Source organism: Dicentrarchus labrax, unplaced genomic scaffold (assembly GCF_905237075.1).
Source record: "Dicentrarchus labrax unplaced genomic scaffold, dlabrax2021, whole genome shotgun sequence".
NCBI classification, from domain to species: domain Eukaryota; kingdom Metazoa; phylum Chordata; class Actinopteri; family Moronidae; genus Dicentrarchus; species Dicentrarchus labrax.
Genome location: NW_026136708.1, coordinates 9336976 through 9351009, shown reverse-complemented (window position 1 = coordinate 9351009; position 14034 = coordinate 9336976). Strand labels below are relative to the sequence as shown.

At 40.2% G+C, this 14034-nt stretch overlaps 1 protein-coding gene across 14 annotated transcripts in view; it reads left to right on the top strand.

Moving 5' to 3' along the window:
- Positions 1-3808: 3808 nt before the first annotated feature.
- The window catches only part of epb41l2 (erythrocyte membrane protein band 4.1 like 2), a 50809-nt gene continuing 40583 nt past the window's right edge, over positions 3809-14034 (top strand). For all 14 annotated transcript variants that reach the window (XM_051410126.1, XM_051410125.1, XM_051410122.1 and 11 more), the window contains exon 1: positions 3809-3969. The gene's annotated coding sequence lies outside the window, so the exon portion shown is untranslated. The remainder of the gene's footprint in view (positions 3970-14034) is intronic.

The window sequence follows — 14034 nt, the reverse complement described above, 5'->3', positions numbered from 1 at the left end:
CTCCTTCCAGTCAAGCTGTCCCAGCTGATTATCGACTGGCTGTCAGGTAAAATGCAGTTCGATGTTTGTGTGTTATCGGGTTTTTGGAGCATAGGTTAAAAGCTTGTGCATGTCTTCAGGCTGTGCTTGTGTTTGTGTATCTATGCATACTAGAGGCAGTAAGATATTTTCATGATTTATTTCTACAAAATATGTTCAGTTACAATAACAGGCACTGGCTTTTTTCCCCACAAGATTCTATTAAATTACACTTAGTTTGCTATTTGTGTTGTAATATGTTTATTATCAGTAAAATGAGCAATGAATATCTCCTGCATTGCAGACCACAAACAGTGGTTTACATTATGAACACTGTGGTATATGGTAAGAGTGTCAGTGTATTTCTGTTGTAGGTTACACGATTACCCAGATAGGTGTTTCCTGTCTGAAGTAATATAAACAATTAATATATATCTAGTATATGTACTGCTTCTGTATATTTAGACTTTACCACACTTTCAATATAAAGCTGAAGAAGAAGAAGAAGAATATACAACCTTCCTCCATGCACATACTTTACGCAAAATTATTTTGTTTATTCTAAATTAAAAAATAGGCTTCACTTAAGTGAACTGGTTACTGGCCATTGAGGGTGTGCTAATGTTTATGTACAGTAGAGTTTTCTAGGGCACTTTAATGAGTCAGCTGACTACTTATGGAGCACACGGGATGTTTTGGTTTTCACTTCAATAAGGAAGTTTGTAAATTTGTTAAATGATGAACTCCTCAACTGATGGCTGAAATTCATGGCACTGCACCTCCACAAACACATTATGAACACACTGTAAAAGCTTGAAGCCTTAAAATAGGAATATTACACCAAAGTCTCTAGGAGGTTGTATCATTATCGTCAGACTGATAATGAATTACTGTTTATACTCTAAGCGTGAATTACAGGTTTTAAACCCTTTTAACTTAACTTTGTCACAATCTCTGAAAGAGTGACACATGTTGACATTTTTAATTCAGCTCAGTTTGATTCAACTTTATTGTCATTATACTAGCACTAATAGGATAACCAAAAGGTGATACGCTGGTCTCTCAGGTGGGGCACAACCTACATGACAAACAACATATGCAGTAATGCAACATACCAGTGCAGGACAACAATAGACAATTGTATAGTTTTATTGTAGTGAGTTAGTATGTTAGTGTGTACAAGGTGGCTTTAAGTATAAATAGGAGCCAGTAAGGTGCAGTAAACCCAAAGTAAGTTTCAACGTGTGTGCAGTGCAGTAGTAGTCAGTGTACCAATCTAGAGTTATATAATATATTTATAAAAACTAACTTTTTGGCAACAATCAACATAAAACATTAAAAAATATATCACAAATCACACATGAAAAGCAGCTTTAAGTCACTTAATTAAAGCATGTACCTACTGAACGGACAGCTTTTAACATCAGGGTACAGGGTTGGCTGGGCCATAGCCTACTGTTTTCTCAAACCAGGGTACAGGGTTGAATGATTTTGCTGTTTCTTAAGTCAGGGTAGAAGGATGACTGGGCGATAGCTTCTTCAGATGAGGGCACAGAGTTGGCTGGACTGTGGATGGTCTAGTGGGCAATGTTATGCTGTCCAGATGGCTGTGTCAGGGTAATTCCCCTCAGAAGGGATCGCCACTAATCCTCCAGAGAATCTGTACCGGCTTGATCTCATGCCTGCATGGGAAACCGAACAGCTAGCTAGCTACTGTAGCTCCCTGGCTGTAGGACACTGTGTTTCTGCCAAGCCTGTTTAGATTATGGACACTAACACAATCTGTTGGTATACAGCGAGGACACTGCGAGCATATTCGATAACTCTGCTCTGTGAGCCTAGGCATTCAGCATAGGGCAGAGAGACAACTGCTGTGTGCACTGAGAGCTTTCTGTAGGCCAGAACAGGAGGCGAGGAGGTGCGGAGACATAGTAGAGAAGAGAAAAACAGACCTTACATCAGGCTGATTAGGTTTAGAGTCAAGACTTACGATTGTCTTAATCTCAGTGTGGGAACTATTTCTGCAATATGGGACCTTTGACAATCAGGTACACCTTTCTGACTTTCTTATCTTTTTTTTTGTGTCATTAGAGAACTAGAAAAGCATGGAGGAGCAGGTAATTGTCTTCAGTGTGCCGTATCAGTGTCTAAATGTTATATATATATTGGGAATGGATGTTAAATTAAGCTGCAGAACTACACTTACCGACTCACAGATGGCATCAGTGTTCTAGAGTTACCTAAACAAACACCACAGGTACAAAATAGTCAGTCTGTTAGCACTTGTTTAGCAGATTATACATTTATATGTATATTGGGTTGTCATAGGGCTTGCCAGCATGCTGTATTGTATTTTCATTATAATCCAAACTGACTGATAAAGGTCAGGTTGTTCTCCTCAGCAGGTTGCAAGCAGGTAGCGATTCAATTTAAGGGCTGGTGAGCCGAAAGAGTGGAAGGGACAGAGGGAGGTGACTTTAATGCAATTATCTCTTTATTATTTTTGTGATTAAATGTTTCCAGAGGGGGCGTGTTTCCTTTCACCATCCTACAATGTGGATATTATGTCAATAAAATTACTGTTTGCTAGGTACCAGACTGTTTGCTGTCATGCCAGAGAGGAGAGCTGCTGTGTGTTTTTCTCATGACTGGTCTGGATGCTGAGAGTGAATTAGCTGTGTCACTTATTGCCTCACTCTCATTCTCATCACACCGCAGGGATCACGCAAATGTAACTAACCAAACAAACAGCCAGTAATGTTATCAGTACTATCTATGTAATGTAACTGCATGAAGTGGTTTGATAATGCCTCATTACTCGATCTTGATTTTCAACTAAATGCAACTGTAGCAGATGCAGCTCATTAAATAAACATGTTGAAATGATGTGCAGTGTCTGATGTCCTGTTCCTCTGCTCTGCATTCGTCTGTGTTTGTGTGTGCTTGCTCTACCGGCCCGTCGTCCTCCCCTGCTGCATCCCTGCTGCTCTACTAATGGTGAGTCCACTGAAACACACCCTACCTGCCTCCTAGCTGCTAAACTGGGATTCAAATCAAGCTGCAATGTGTTGACTGACTGTCTTACAATGAAATGGTCCTTTCCTGTCGCCAGTTTTTGTCACAAAATGTTTTAATTAGTTAATATTATTAGTACTTCACTCATTCAACTTTATTTTATGGTTGTATTATTCTACTATACATTAATGTTGTTTTTATGTGGTTGTTTACTCCTCCACTTAGATGTAGATGTCAAATCTCCACACTGCCTTGCACTATTAGCCAATTACTTGAGCTTCCCTAATCTGGGTGTGGGTGTCGTTATATATGTAAGAGTCGTGTGTGTGTGCAGTGGCACTAGCCATGCCTTATGTTATGCATTGACTGGTTTTAATTTTGAATGAATCCTGGCCAAAAAATGTCCAATTTAAGCACACTGCTTTTTTTTTTAAAATATTGTAAAAACCACCAACGTGTAACTTTAAGAAAATCTCTCTTCGTGTCCGCTACTTTCTATACAAATGGTAACAATTCTGGACTTCATAAAAGACCCAATAAAAAAAAAACATTGAATTGCATCATCAACATATTGCAGTGACGCCAATCGTCCTCTAGAGGGAGCTACCACGTCACACTAACACTGCCACATCTGCATTGAACGACCCTCCGACGCGAACGGACAGCGCGGGCGACCAATCACATCTCGAGTTCTAATACAGTAACCTCTCTGAGCCAATGGGAGGCGGCGAAAAGATGTTTTTCACTGTATGGGGCGGGTCTTAAGGATGATGGACACGTCTACCTTGAGCCCCGGCCAGATTCTCGGTGTGGACCGTAGTGGAGATTTTTTTGGGAGACTGAGATAGTGGGACGTACGTTATTTTTTGGAGGAGAACAGAGTGAGCGGCCACGTTTGGAAAAGTTCCCCACACGCATCGTTGGAAATTACAAGAGGTAACGTTTAATTTTACCTCCTTTTAAATCACGTGATTTACACATTAGCGACCGCGGTTGGTTCAATGCTTTTCGGACATTTAGCGTATTTCTATTGCAGATTTAGTTGCGGTAAATAGCTATAGGTGCCCAACCTGCACCGCACACAGTCACTAGCAGCAGCTTTGTTGAAATAGTCAAGCAAAAACATCACGCTTCTTACTCAAAAACCCGTTATCTTGAATATGAAGTCATACCTTCGATGGCGCCTATCCTCTCCCACATTATCCCTGTTATCATCCACCTAAACTACTTTCATGCCCCCGGCTGTGTCGCGCGCGGACGGGTTTGATGTGGTTAGCATCAAAATAGGTTTCAAACGGTAAGAAATTAGCGTAGGGTGAAACCAACGTTAACTTCCACGCTTAAATAAAAGGATAAATAGAAGTAATTTTCTAAATGAATAGAGCCTGGCTACGTTACTGGTGGTTGGTAGTATTTCCTGGTGTGTAGGTGAACCGTGCCGCTCCGTTAACGGGGAGTTAACCGTTGGCGGTTGGCCCCTGTAATCATGCTAACGTTAGTCGTTTAAACACTGTTCAAACATCCGTCTCGGTTTCTGTGGGTAGGTTTCTTGTAGCTGCTTCCTCCCGCTAAGGTGGTTGTTTAAAAAGCATCAGTACGTTTTTATAAGTTGGATGTGTCTGTTCCCCGGTGTGTGGGGCAAGGTCTTCTTCCAGCAGTAGCAACACTACAACACGTTGTTTTACTGTTTCCAAAGGATTTGTTTCATATGGTTTCATGCCGGGAAAATGCAGTCCCGTTTGTTTGACTGTGGCTATGATATAAGTTAGTGGTGAAAGATGGGGCTGTGGCAACCGAGATGTGTGGAGCATCCACCCTAATCTAGGTGTTTGTGGGATAGCAATGTTATGTATCTTATTTAATTTGGTGATTATCAACTTATCAGAGCCAAAAACTGATCAAATAGCTTTTAGTCTGACTAACATCCAGATGAGATTCAATTAATAAACATATGTAATGGAGAAAGGGAAGCAATTCTTTACATTTTCAAGTTGTAATTAGCAAATGTTTTACTTGATAAGTGGTTCAAAAGATCAACTGAGCTGTTGTTTAATGTGATTGTGTAACTAGATGATGTTTGCCATACCATGCATGGCACATTTCTGCACTAAAGGATCAGTTTTAATGGCTTAAAAGTGGATTTTAAACTTAACCAAAACTAAAATTCAGATTTTTGTTTCAGTTTTGATGGGTCCAGCTTTGATGCATCATAGTTTCTGTTTAAATGTGTCTTACTTTCTCATCATACCCTGACTACTATTTGTCTGTGGACAGAACATACAGTACTTTACATATGTGTTTACATGCGTGTGTGTCATACATGGCTTGGCAGATGGCAAGGGTTCAGCTAGTTCACACACAGATAGGCAGGCAGGCAGGCAAACTGACAGACAGACTGGACTGAGTTTAGACTGTGCTGACGTGTAAAAAGTCAGTGGCAATTGGCCATCATATGCATTACACCAGGCTAATTCAATTTTGATGAATTAAATCAATGTCTGTATGGTGCCACAGTCAGACCTAATCCAGCTGACCACTTCTCAAGCTATTTCTGTTTTATCCTTTTGAATAAACATAGCTGGCTTTATCAATAACTATCTGATATATTCCTTTTTTGCAATTCATTGTTTGACGTGTGCTGCAACATTACCATGGCTGAGAATAACATTTCTCAGCCATGGTAATGTTAGTGAGTGAGGTTTAACGTGTGATTGTTAGTAGCCCTAATATTAGTCTACCTATACGTGTCTTTGTCTGTGTGTGTGGCCATATACTCATCACTTTCATCAGCACAACTCAGCTGTGGTTCCTACCACCTTCTTGTCTTTTGTCCTCTGAGAGAAGGGGAAGTAGGTTAGGTAGAAATGGAGGACATCAGGTCACGGACAATGTCACAGACAGTGGCGGTGTACAGTCCTTTTAGATTGAGGCAATATGTCTAATCATGGTTTATTCTGTGTCATTACAACAATTGGATTGTTTTCCATGAATGACGATACACAATAAAATACCTGAAAATGCCTGCTGAAGACCCCGGACCCTGTCTGATTTATTCTAATGTGACGATCTTAAAACTATATTACAGGGGATTTTTACCTGCAGTGCCACGTTAAATCCTCTATATCGTGGTCTTTGTTTTCCATGTTAACCCATTTCTATGTTTGTATGAATATGGAGGATAAGACTAAATGTTTTCTGCATAAAACCTAAACCTCTCCATGAACCGAGTGGAAACCCCATGGGATTGAACAAATTACATAACCATAACCACCAGAGCCATCATCCACCAGTCATAAAGCCCGCAAACTACATTAGCGAGAGAATGAGATTTACAGCTTTTGTTTCATTGTCTTTAAAAGGTTTTTTCTTTTTTTTTTAATGATTTGCTGGCATATATTAAACAAACACTTTTTAAGGTTTCTTTCCATATTTCCTTAGGTCTTTCCTTGGCATTTCAAATGTGTTCCCACTGATCAGTTTAAAGCGGAGAAAAATAATCCAATCCAGTACAACAACAGCACAGAACTCAGGAGCAAAAGATGGCCATAGTGTTAATTTAACACCTCTCTCTACATTGTCTTAGCAGCTATTGAATATCACATGCTTCACAAAGGTATTTGTTCATGCAGTGCTATTGTGTGTTATTGTATTGGGTTACAGGTGTTGAGGTTATGTAGTACAGCAGCACATGTAGGTGCACTTGCAGTAAAGCACTAGAAAACCCGTTTAAATTGAGGTTAAAGCTTTAACGATACATTACCATATAGAATAAAGAATATGCATAACGTAATACAACATAAACTTAGTGTAAGTAGAAAGGATTCTTGGTTTGGTAAGCTATAAGGGAAATCCAGCAATGAGCAAGCCTGTCACTCTGGTGTGCTTTTCCTGTCAGGCCCCTCTGTGTGTGTATAGTTTATCTATAATCATCGGGGCCATGTTCATTCTCAGACTCCCAGGATGTGTAGAACAGTGGCGGCTCTGTCAAACCCACTAATGAGAGAAGCCTTAATTGGTTGTTCTGGTGGGAGAATCTGCTCATTAAAGATAGCTGGAACTAACACAGGGTTAGCCAAAACGAGTGCATGATTTTTTTCCCCCTCTCAATATCGCTGTTGTCAGGCAAAAATATTTCATTCTCAGTCATATTTTAAAGTTTTTAGTGTTGTCACTGCTGCATTAGTTTAAAGGAAACACTATACACTCTACTCCATGTGTAGGTTTTCTCTCCTTCACCTTGTGAGGGGTAGAAAGGTAAGTAGGGGAGCCAAATATAGGTAACCCGGAAACTAGAGATGGAATGACAAAAGGAGAAAGTAAGGAATACAGAAACAAGCAGAGAGGAAGAGAGACTGAGTGAGAGCGACAGAGAGTGAGAGATATTGCTTAACCATTCGGAAAGGCTATGGGAACATCCCTGTGTGTGTGTGTGTGTGTGTGTGTGTGTGTGTGTGTGTTTTCATCCTGACCCCGTCGGTTCAACAGGAGCAGAACACGTCACATCAACTCAGGCGCTCGCATAGATAGCCCTACTGTCCCACATCAGAGTGGATGACTAGTACCGACTGTGTTTGTAAGAAAAGAAGCAGAGAAAACGTCATTCTCCCTCAAAGTGTCACAAATGTTTCTTTTACAATGATAACGGCTGAAAATCTAAATGCCAAGGTTTCTAGGTGGTTTCAGTGTAGATTAGCACCTTATATTGTCCTGCACCAGTCTGTCAGAGTGGTTTAATACCACAAGTCCAAATCACAATTAAACGCTTTTACCTCCTCTTTGATTGTAGTGACATAGGGACAGTCACAACAATTACTAAGGTGGACATATTCTACAGTACAGCAGTCAGCCGTGACCGGTGAGTATTAGCCTCTAGCTTTCAGAGCTGCTGGGCCAGCGGGCACCGCGGGACTCGCATTCACGCAGAGAAGATCAGAGAGGCATGGATGAATAGAAACTGTAATGCAATGTTCAGCTTATTACCGCAGAGACAGTGAGGGAAGGAGGGCGGGTGAGAGGGCGAGGTGGAGAGAGTGAAAATGGATAGAGATGTAGAGGACGTGTGTGATGGAGGGAACAAAAAGGGGGGGAGTTAAGGGTGAGTTAAATGCTTTAAACAATGTAAATAAAAAGAGTGTAGATAGAGTGTAGAATAATAAAGAACTGTCAGTGCAATAGTCTTTAAGTTAAGTGTTTGTGTTAGCTTAATTGCACTGGACCAACAAGCTTAATAGAGTTAAGTATAATAGAATTAGTAGATTTTTAGAGTCATATTTTGTTAAATGAGAGGGTCTATTAGAGGAGAATAGAAAATCCTTGTGTTGAAGGAGAACATTTTACACAAGAGAGGGCAAACTGCCCTCCCCAGCAAGTGTCCAGCTCTGAAAGAAGCGATAGAATAAAAACAGAGAGAGAGCGTGGGCCTGTGGCTTTGGCAGGGGGCCCAACATAGTTAAAAACAGATTAATCAGCATAGGGTCACATTCTCACAGAGAGGCTGAACAGAGCATGGCAGGATGGGGCAGAGCCTTCATCTTTAAAAAGGCAACATCTTAGGGAGCAACACGAGGAATTGTTGGCACGGAGGTTTATATCGACAGAAAATGGATGATGTGCTTTTAATACTGATATAGGATCTAAACATAGTTTCAAAGGTTCTCTATAAAATGACAGAGAATTGTGAAAAATGCCCATTATATGTTCCTTTAGCCCAACCTTAAAAATTTTATATATCTATTTGACAGACAGTCCAAAGCCCACGGATATTCAGATATAACAAGAACTGATTGATTGATTGATTGATTGATGGATGAGTTCATTCATCATTTAATTCATTTAACCATTCATTAATTTACTTGATTCATCATGTGTTGACCATTCATTCATTCGGGCTGTCAAAAAAAGAGTCCGGGAATGGCTTCAAGACAAGGGGGTTAGCACAGAGGAGGTGGGATACCAGGGCAGACTGATAAAGAGGAAGAGATGAGGGGAGGAGGAGGAAGTGAGAGGAGTGTCTGGGGCAAGAGCGAGGGCAGACCAGCTAAGTTGTTCTCAGTAGTAGCCATTGAGAAGCTCTGGAGTTTGTAAAACATTTTGGAGAGAGTGTAAAGAACCCAGTTTTGTGTGTGTGTGTGTGTGTGTGTGTGAGAAAGAGAAAGAGAGGGAGGGCGAGAAAGCAGCGTCAATAGACAGACTTTCCCACAGGTCAAAAATATACCAGGGCTAGGGGTGAGACGATGGATCGAAGGTCCAGTATCTAATAAAAAAACAAGTTGATATTGGGGCAGAAAATACTTTTTTCAGTTCCCTGCACTTTGATCCTAATAAAAAAATGTATCGCTTAAGGTTTTCAGTTTTCTTTATTCATTAAGTCACTGGCTGATTTACTTTTTGTTGTTTATTTCTAACTGATCAATAAATGCATAACTGCAAACCTGTTACCGATTGGTTTATTGCAATGGAAATTTACATACACACACGATGAACAAAATAATAACAAACTCAGGGACATTGTATATTTGAAGTAAAAAAGTAAAAAAACAATCTACAAAAGGAGGAATAAGATCAAAGGAACTATTCAAATATTTACAAGCTCAAATGAACTATTTACATATAAGCTATGGGAGCATCCTAATCCAGAGTGAGAGAGAAGGTCAAACAAACTATATACATATTTACAAACGTTAGGAACACCCTAATCCAGAGAGAAGGTCAAACATGCCCCACATCTACTGACTGCCTGCACATGGCGCAAGAGGAGAGGTAGAGACCCAGGCTCTGCAGCAGGAGAGAGGTGTACTGAGATTACTCCGAGCGGCATGCATTGGAATGTATTACAGAATAATAATATATTTGAATATGTTTCTCACCCTTTCCCTGATGGGCTGAATAAGGTGCTTTTTAAAAAAAAAAAAGCTAGTTGCTTTTTAGAAATAATATAGGGAATGGTAGTGAATGATAGGATCTGAAGTTGGCAACACTGGTGAATTTCAACACCTAAAAATGTAATATATATTGCATGTCGTATATAACCTAATAATTTAATTTGTAACGACAAAATGTCTTTACTGGGACAACGGGACATCTTTGCTCTTGAGTTCTGATTGATAGTCCTCAATTCTAGCTATACAATACAGGATTATTTCCCCGTTTAGCTTGGGCTATGGACAGCAAATCAGTCACTTAGAAAGAAACCCACCATGAGAATACCTATTAAGTTACAGAAGTTAGCTGAACAGCAGCTGGTGGGACCAGTGTTTGAAATTAAGTCAGTTTCTTAATTTTATGCGTTCAAACAGTTACAAATAAACAAGAAACAGTAACTCAACCAATGACTAAACAAATTATAAAAACTGATTTTGGCCAAACACTTGATTTAAGTTTTTTATTTAGATATACAACTAGCTGAACCTCCATGTCGGACCAGAGTGAGTCATTATTAAACTATATTTATATATAGTTTTTATATATATAGTTTAAAATAGAATTTGGTACAGTTGTTGAGGAAAACCGAGTCCTGAGTAGGACTTTGGCTGTCTATGTGCTTGTTCAGCAGGCCATGGTGTAGCCAATGTGTGGAGGGGAAAACTCAAAAAGACGTGTGTTTTTGTTCTGATCAGTGAGAGAACACAAATGTTCAGGGAGAGATACAAAAACATGATTGTACGGATGTTTTGCACTCTTGTCATATCCTGTTTTTATGTTGACAGGTTCCTAATGAGAGAGAGGCAGATACTGAGATGGTGTGCGGTTAAAAATGAGAATTGAAGATAAACATGGAGGGATGGGAGATTAACAGAGTGAAACAGGAGAAGGGTTTGAAGTTGCCCCCTTCCCTAAACTTCCTGTTTCCTGGTTATGGGTCAGAGGTCACTTGTCTGGGATTAACTGATACCAGGCACCTAAATAATCTGTCTGGTAATGCCATTGTCCTGATGCCTGAGAAGAGCCGGTTGCCACAATGTATTTTACATACTGACGTGTGAGTGTCTCTGGACCTCGGAGGCACCATGTCCTCACAGTAATTGAGAAAACAGGATGATGTTCTGAAAATGAGGACATCTCATGGTGTTCACAAGGGGAATGTCTAATTTTAGAGTTAGGGGTTAAGGTTAGTAGTTGAATGAATAGCAGGCCACTGTGAGTTTATGTGTGTGTCAGAGTGCTTTATAATACTTTCATTTATTGCATCATTGCAGAGCAAGTGCTACTGAGCCAGCTTGGTACATTATGCATTATATTTACTGATGCAGCTATAGGTTGTATAGATGCATGCTCACATATTCAAGCATATGAATATATATGCACAGCCTAAAGGTTGTTTCTACTTTAATCAGTTAGTAAAAAATGTGTGTCCTATTGGTGGTATTAGGCTGGATAATTGGTGATTATTGCGTTTTAAAAAGCGGGGCTGTCATTCAGTTTTTTAACAGTGTGCTAACAGATTTCGAAGCACTCGATCTCTTCTAATCGTCACTTGTTGGTCCAGACTTATCTTGCTCTGCGCTAGAGGCGTAGAAAGTCGTAGGCAGTTGTAATAATGAGCCTCAATGCCCATGAAGTCATCTGTTTTGCCAAAGCACCTGTTGTTACCACCCTCTATGGGATGAACGTCGCCATAGAAACGCCACACCCACTGCTGCTCTGGAGAGACTATGTCGAAGTGTGCTTTCACCACAGGTTTCACTGTCTCCCCTCCCAGCTAATGCTGCTTTCTTCCTCTCTTCTTTCCTGTCTTTTTCACTCCCTCTCTCTCACTCACACACACACACGCACACACGCCACACACACACACACACACACACACACACACACACACACACACACTGAATCTCCTCATGTGCACTCGTGTGACCCGCCCATACTTTCGCTCTTTGTGACACTCACACATTCACACAGACAGGACACTTGCGCCTGACTGCTTTAATCGCTGAATAGGGGAGTTTAGCAGCTAACAATAGTAGTTATGAGCTGACCCATTATTCTCACACACACACGGAAAGAGGGACTTAACGCTGGAAGATAGGGTTCATAAAATATATTTTGAGTTTATTCAGTGTTGGTTTTCTTACATCAACAGCAATCTTTAGTTCGTTTAATCAATAATGCAAAATGAAAATGAAGGAATATTGTCTCTACTTTGCAATAAAAGCATTAGCAAAAGCCAAAAGAACGAAGAAAAATGGCAGTAAGACATAGCCCTCCATACATGATCATTATATCAGTGCTTAGTGGTGAAGGACATGCTATTACAGTTGAACGAGGCAGAACCTTGAGTATCATCACTCTTTGTAAAGTGATGAATATTACTTATAGTGGCATAGAGCTAAATAGAGCATCCTGGTGTTGTCGAGGAGTAAAACCCACTGGTTTTACTGTTATATAAATGTGCAGTTGACAGTAGCAATTATGAGCTGACAGTAATGATACGGTAACAAAAGTAATGACATAGTATTGGTCATTTAAACATACCTTATGAGTTGACCATTCATTTGCTAAGCTGAAACCGAAGCCAGCAAAGATATGCCAGGGTGAAAACTGTCAGAGTGCATGTGTTCTTTGAGGGGCAGCGAGGTGTTGATATCAGGTGTAGCTGGGAGTAGAAAAGGCAGACAGAGAAGAAGATGAGGGGATGAATGGATAGACAGGCAGGCAGGCAGGCAGACAGACAGACAGACACACAAACATACACAGGGATTATCCTTTGTGTAATCCTCAGTTTGAGGGTCATAGTGCAGGGGACAGGCATGTTCTGAATTTTCACACCAGCAAGTCCGATGTGTGTGAATGTGTGCATGCATGTGTGTATCTATGTGTGATTAACAACACAAACTAGTGTGCTTATCAGTGATCCTGTGAGTGTGTTTTTTTCATATATTTTAGAATCCGTTTATGTGGTTGTGCATCTGTGTGTGCGTATCTGTGGCTTCGCTGTATCTGTGTGTGTATGCATGTGTCATAGAGTGACAGATGGGGCAGATCGTACAAGAGAACAGCACAGATTAGGATCCTACACTCTGTGCGGTGTATGTGTGTGGTTATTTCAAAACCAAAACTGGGGCTCAGTAACTGTCAGCTGTTGGGCTGTGGTGGGATAGAAAAGCTGTTGCATCAGTGTTCAGCAGTTTGGGATGTCCCATTGTAATCTGCTGGATTGGATTTTTAATTCATTAGTGTCTGCTGAATGATGGCCAATCGATTTCCAATGCTCAGTGTATTTGAACCCATTATACTCGGTGTGCACCAGCTGTCAGAAACAACATTGATAGCTCAATTGAAACAGTGTCCTAACAGACAACAATTGATCAAGTGACACAAACAAACAGCCTTTAATTATATTTACACTGATAGCAAGCAGTGTGGCTTACGGGATAAAATTGAGTCTGTGGCGAGCACAACTCAGAATATTTTCCTGTTTTAAGCCGTAGTGCCGTGGCTTTAGGTATGGCAGAGTTGGTCAGTCTGTTGGCATTAAATGTTATAAACATTCTGGCATGTTCAACCCTACTGACTTTGGTAATCTCCAACTTTTCATCTAGCACCTCTAGCAGACCAACAGTTATTCATGAATTTTCTCAATCTACTGGATGGACTGGCATAAACTTGTGTACAAACATTCATGGTTTCTTGGAACCGTTTGTGTGTTTTTAGTGAAATGTCACAACAACTATTGGATAGCTTGTCATCACGTTTGGTACACAGATTCATGTCCCACTCATGATGAACTTTAATAACGTTGGTGTTAAGTGGTAGTTAGCAAATGTCAGCATGCCAACACGCTTAACTAAGATGGTAACAAGTGACGATGCCTAAGTATTATTTGTCACAGAGTTGGCATGGTTGTAGACTCTATAGAAACACCTTATACTTAATAAAACGCCATAGGTAACAAAGAATGTGTGTTGTATATTGTTGCATAATAAAGTGTGTAATTGTCTAAAATTGTTTAGCTTCTAGAAGAAATAAGAATCTGATCACATTTAGCTGCCAGATATTGTGATTTAT